Consider the following 6636-nt stretch of genomic DNA (forward strand, 5'->3'; position numbering starts at 1 on the left):
ACAGGTGATATGCAGAGCCATATCAGTGGACACATGAACTGAGCTGATTTTCGGGCCTTCTGGGCCACTCAGAAGTAGGGAAACAGGCTGTTTCCTGCCTCCGGAGAGCCTGGGGGGTGGGGAAAGCCATTTTTGCCCTCCCCAGGCTCCTAGAAAGGCTCTGGAGCCTGAGGAGAGCAAAAAATGGAGCTACCGGACCCACCATGCCATCATGTACCAAATGCAGGGGTGACGCACATAGAATGCAGGATACAAGGGAAAGGGGGGGGTCTTAAAATGCCTAACTTAAAATTGTATTATGAAGCAGTTGTCTTATCATTAATTACTGACTGGATTAATTTAACTGAGGAAAGAGTTTTGAATATAGAAGGTTATGGTTTGTTATATGGGTGGCATGCCTATTTATTATATGATAAGAAAGTAGATAAAATATTTAAAAATAATATAATTAGAAATGCATTATTGAGGGTCTGGAGGAAATATCAATATAAATTAGATGGAAAGATTCCAATATGGGCAATCCTGAGACACATGATAGAAAATATAAATATATATCAAAAGATGGAGGTAGTTACCTATAAAGAACTTCTTTGTATGGAAAAGGGGGAATTACAATTAAAATCCAGAGAAAAGATGGGGGAAGAAGGGAAAAATTATACATGGTTCCAATATGGACAATTACAAGCTAGATGGAAATTAGATCAAAAAATAGGTGTTAAGCAAACTGAGGATAATTTGTTAAAACAAATGAGAGATCAAGGCCAACAGCATATTAAGAGGTTGTATAATGTATTAGTAGAAATAGACTCAGAGACTGAATTGGTTAAGGATTGTATGATTAAGTGGGCACAAAATTTTCAGCAACCAATAATGTTGGAAACTTGGGAAAGAATTTGGGTGAGGAATGTTAAATTTACACAAGCGCAAAATATGAGAGAAAATTTTTATAAGATGTTTTATAGATGGCATTTAGACCCCAAAAGTTGTCATGTATGTATCCTAATGTACAGGCTAAATGTTGGAGATGCGATTGTGAAGATGCCACTTATTACCATATATGGTGGACTTGTAAAAAGTTAAAGCATTTTGGATTAAAGTATGGTGGATCATGCAGAATATTTTGAAAAGAAGATTAAGTTTACCCCGCAGTTCTTTCTACTAGGAATAATTATGGATTGTACAGCTATAGAGACTAAATTGATTTTGAACTTAATAACAGCCGCAAGACTTTTGATTGCTCAATATTGGAAGAAAGAAGAATTACCTACAATTGAAGAATGGACACTCAAAGTATCAAATCTGGCAGAAATGGCAAAAATCTCTGCTTACTTGAAAGACTATACACAAGAAAAATATATTTTAGAATGGAAAATGTGGATTGATTATATTCAAAATAAGTATCAGATAAAAAAATATCGAATAGCATATGAGTAAATTTAGGAAATATTTTGTATTAGATATATTTCTGAAGGAGAGGGGAATTGAGAGTGTGATTAAGTGTGGAGTGACTAGAGATTATAATTTAGGAATTATTTTAGATTATGATTGTTAGTTTTGATACCCTGCATTTTGTTCTGGGAAGTCGGGGTGGGGGGTAAGGGGGAGGGGAATTGGGGGGTTGAGGCTAGAGATGGAGTGATGGTTAATGTACAGGGATTATTGAAGATGTATAAATATAATTAATGTAGGGTCGGGTCTGCCCAGTTACCATTTTAGAACGGTGGGGAGGGAGAAAAGAGAGAGTAGGAGGTAGGAAAGAGGAGAAGAGGAAGGAAGAGGGGTAGAAGAGGGAGAAGGAAGGTGTAGGGTGGAGGGAGGAGAGGATGTAGATAAGAGAAGGAGAGGAAGGTCTGGAAAGTAAAAGAAGGTAGAAGAGGGAAGAGTGTTAAAAAGGGGGGTGGTGACTGGGCAAGCCCGACTAATTGTATATAACTGTACATTGGATGAGTTGTTTGACATGATTGTAAAAATAAAACTTTTTTATGAAAAAAAAAAAGAAGGGACAGGAAGGGAAAGAGGGAAGACAAAGAAAAAGAAGATGGGAAGAGAGCAAGGAAGGAAAAATAAGGTGAGAGGCAAAGGAAGAAGAAAGGAAGAAGAAGGAAAAAGAAGAAAGGAAGGAAGGAGATAATAATTAGAGGGGAAGAGGGAGGGTCTGAGGGAAGTCCTGCCTTAGCACTTGGCCACCATAAGTGCCCCCAACAATAGTGTCTTCGAGCTGGCCACACACACACCCCCGATGTCAAATACAACCATAATACGGTCCTCAATGAAATGGAGTTTGACACCCTACAAGGTCCCTTCCATCTCTGTTGATCTCTTACTCTGTGGAGCTCAACTGACAAGTGGAGAGCATGGGAAATCACAAGCGCTTCCAGGCATGTGCAGAGGGCCTTCTAATCAGCCTGGGGGGGGGGACCCCTGCAGGCCACCGTCCCTGAGGATCTGTTATCAACACCTGGGAAGATTCTAACTCAGCTCACAAATGGATTTGTAAGTGCCTTGAAAGCAAAGGCCTGATTCGATCTCGTGGATTACACAACCGAAATTGGGAGGTACCTAAGACAATAGCCATGGCATGCCTGACTAGGTGGCTCAGTGGTTAAGACGCTGAGCTTGTCGATCAGAAAAGGCAGCAGTTCGGCTGTTCGAATCTTGAGTACAGGTCTCCTGTGTCAACAGGGAGTTGGACTAGATGACCTTCAAGGTCCCTTCCAAATCTGTTACTGTTAACCTTAGACTTAAACACTGCTTCGCAGTGCTTTACAGCCCGCTCTGAGTGGTTTACAGAGTCAGCCTCTTGTCCCCAACAATCTAAATAGTTACTTGTCTGAGATGGTATAGCTTCTTCTGCTTCAGCAGGGCGGCTGGACTAGAAAACCTCTAATTTTTTATTTATTTATTTATTAAATTTATGTACCGCCCTTCTCCCAAAGGACTCAGGGAGGTTTATAGCCAGATAAAAACACAATTGCACAAAAATTAAAACACTTTAAGGTCCCTTCCAGCTTCTGTTCTATTCTATTCTATTGTGCTATTCATCTGGGTCCTCATTTTATTGACCTTGGAAGGACAGAAGGCTGGGTCAACTCTGAGCCGATCAGGATTGAACTCCTGGCAATAGGCTGCACTCTAACCACTGCGCCACCAGGCCTCCTGCTAATGCATCCGCTGTTCAGCGCAGAGTCCACTAGAGGAGGGGTCTCCAACCTGTGTGCCACAGCCCACTACTGGGCCACGGCCTTGGTGCAAACTGGGCCATGCAAGTGGCTCACGGCCCCACTCGTGCAAGTTTTGTGGGCAACGGGGCCCAATGCCAGCGTGATGGGCATTCGTGACCCCACTCACCTGACAGGCATGTACGTACCCAGCACGCATACAAACACCTGCCTCTCTCGCAAAACTATCCACCCTTTCCCTCCTCCTCCCCTTCCTGCTCTGGGCCACCAGCCAGGAAAGTTTGGGAACTCTGCCCTACAGCATGTTGGTTCCATCTGTACGGTAAGTGGGAGGGGCAGATATGGCGGAAGCAAGGGGCCATATCGCATTCTGGGAGCTCGTGCTCGCTGTTTAAAAGCGATCACGTGCTCCGGCCCCCCAGTCTTTTCCCGTTCCCCGGTAGGTCAGGATCCTCAGAGCCCGGGCCTCCGGTTGATGTTATGTAATGCCCGGTCCGTGGTTAACAAAGCCCCCCTGATTTGTGACCTTATTCAGGGGGAATCCATGGACTTTATGGGCATTACGGAGACCTGGTTGGGCGCAGAAGGGGGTGTGCCCCTAGTTGAACTGTGCCCTCCAGGTTTCCGAGCATTCCATCAACCGAGGGCCCAGGGTAGGGGTGGAGGGGTGGCGGTTGTTATGAAAGAGGGTCTGGAGCCGAGAGAGTCCACTGTGCCTCAGATAGCCGGCTGTGAATCCCTTCTTGTGAAGTGGGGCCATAAAAATCAGATGGGTCTGTTGATCGCGTACCTGGCTCCTTGCTACGTGACTACAGCCCTGCCTGAGCTGCTGGAGGTGCTAGCCGGGGTGGCGGTGGAGATCCCCAGACTTTTGGTCATGGGGGACTTCAACCTGCCATCGGCCGGCTTGTCGTCTTCAGTGGTTCAGGAGTTCCAGGCCTCCATGACGGCCTTGGACCTGGTTCAAATAACTGATGGCCCTACCCACACGGGGGGATCCGCGCTGGACCTGATTTATATCTCTGGACAGTGGTTTAATGATCTGGTAGTAAGAGATTTAGTGACGTTACCGGTGTCATGGTCAGATCATTTTCTCCTCCGCCTAGACTTTCAGACCGCTACTCACCACCGCAGGGAGACGGAACCAATACATTGGTTCCGTCCCAGGCGCCTGATGGACCCTGAGAGGTTCCAGACGGAGCTTGGGCCGTTTCCTGAGGATCTTGCCCACGGCACGACTGAAGAACTAGTTGTGGCCTGGGAACAGGCCGCGGCTGGGGCTTTGGACCGTGTCGTGCCTTTGCGGCCTCTGACCCGGCGCAGATCTCAATTAGCTCCCTGGTTCTCTGAGGAGCTGAGAGAGATGAAACGCCGGAGAAGACGCCTAGAGAGTGTTTGGCGGTCCAGCCGTTCCGACGCTGATCGGACACTAGTTAGGTCTTTTTCAAGGACCTACCTAGTGGCACTGAGGGTGGCGAGGTGCTCCTACGCTTCCTCATTGCGTCGGCAGATAACCGCCCGGCCGCCCTGTTTCGGGTAACCCGTTCCCTCCTTCACCAGGGGGAGCGGGATGACCCCTTACAGGGACGTGCCGAGGAGTTTAACGGTTATCTATACGATAAAATTGCTCAGCTTCGGGATACTTTGGACCAAGATTGTGATGATCCGGGTGAGATGACTGAGGCGCGTCTTGTTGATGTTGTTTGGGATGAGTTTGATTCTGTGGCTCCCGAGGACGTGGACAGGCTGCTGGGGAGGCTGCATGCCACTACATGTTTACTGGACCCGTGCCCCTCCTGGCTGGTGCTGGCCACACAGGAGGTGACACGAGGCTGGCTCCAGGGGATTATAAATGCTTCTTTGATGGAGGGGATCTTCCCCGCCGCCTTGAAAGAGGCGGTGGTGAGACCCCTCCTCAAGAAGCCTTCCCTGGACCCAGCTATTTTGGGTAATTACCGTCCAGTCTCCAACCTTCGCTTTATTGCGAAGGTTGTAGAGAGTGTGGTGGCGTGGCAGTTTCCTCAGTACCTGGAGGAAGCTGTCTATCTAGACCCGTTCCAGTCCGGCTTCCGGCCCGGGCACAGCACGGAGACAGCTTCGGTCGCGTTGGTGGATGACCTCTGGACAGGGGTTGCTCCTCTGCCTTGGTCCTGTTAGATCTCTCATCGGCTTGTGATACTATCGACCATGGTATCTTGCTGCGCCGGTTGGAGGGGTTGGGAGTGGGAGGCACCGTTTATCGGTGGTTCTCCTCCGACCTCTCTGACCGGTCGCAGACGGTGTTGACAGGAGGGCAGAGATCGACCCCGAGGCACCTCACTTGTGGGGTGCCGCAGGGGGCGATTCTCTCGCCTCTCCTGTTCAACATCTATATGAAGCCGTTGGGCGAGGTCATCAGTGGCTTTGGGGTGAGTTATCATCTGTACGCTGATGATACTCAGCTGTACTTTTCCACCCCAGGCCACCCCAGCGAAGCTGTCGAAGTGCTGTCCCGTTGTTTGGAGGCCGTACGGGTCTGGATGGGGAGAAACAGACTCAGACTCAATCCATCCAAGACGGAGTGGCTGTGGATGCCGGCATCTCGGTACAGTCAGCTGCACCCCCAGCTGACTGGTGGGGGGGGGGCATTGGCCCTGACGGAAGGGGTGCGCAACCTGGGCGTTCTCCTGGATGGACGGCTGTCGTTTGAAGACCATGTGGCGGCCGTCTCCAGGAGAGCTTTTCACCAGGTCCGCCTGGTGTGCCAGTTGCGCCCCTTTCTGGACCGGGATGCCTTATGCACGGTCACTCACGCTCTCGTCACTTCTCGCCTGGATTATTGCAATGCTCTCTACATGGGGCTACCTCTGAGGTCCACCCGGAGACTTCAGCTAGTCCAGAATGCAGCTGCGCGGGTTATAGAGGGAGCACCACATTGCTCCCGGGTAACACCACTCCTGCGCAGTGTGCACTGGCTGCCTGTGGTCTTTCGGGTGCGCTTCAAGGTTTTGGTTACCACCTTTAAAGCGCTCCATGGCTTAGGGCCCGGGTACTTACGGGACTGCCTGCTGTTACCTTATGCCTCCCATCGACCCGTACGCTCTCACAGAGAGGGTCTTCTCAGGGTGCCGTCCGCCAAGCAGTGCCGGCTGGCGGCCCCAGGAAGAGCCTTCTGTTGGAGCTCCCACTCTCTGGAACGACCTTCCCCCCGGTTTGCGCCAAATATCTGACCTTCGGACCTTTCGTCGGGAATTAAAAACTTATTTATTCATCCAAGCGGGACTGGACTGATTTTTTAGATTTTTAAATTTCTAAATTTCTAAATTTTAAATTTTTTATATTTTCTGTAATTTTATATGGGGTATTTTAGGTTGGTCAATTCGACGGTTTTAATTCGGCCACTATTGAATAGGTATTTTAAATTGATTTTTAACTTTGTATATTTATTGTTTTTTATCTTGGCTGTACACCGCCCTGA

This window comes from Ahaetulla prasina, chromosome 4, assembly GCF_028640845.1.
Source record: "Ahaetulla prasina isolate Xishuangbanna chromosome 4, ASM2864084v1, whole genome shotgun sequence".
NCBI classification, from domain to species: domain Eukaryota; kingdom Metazoa; phylum Chordata; class Lepidosauria; order Squamata; family Colubridae; genus Ahaetulla; species Ahaetulla prasina.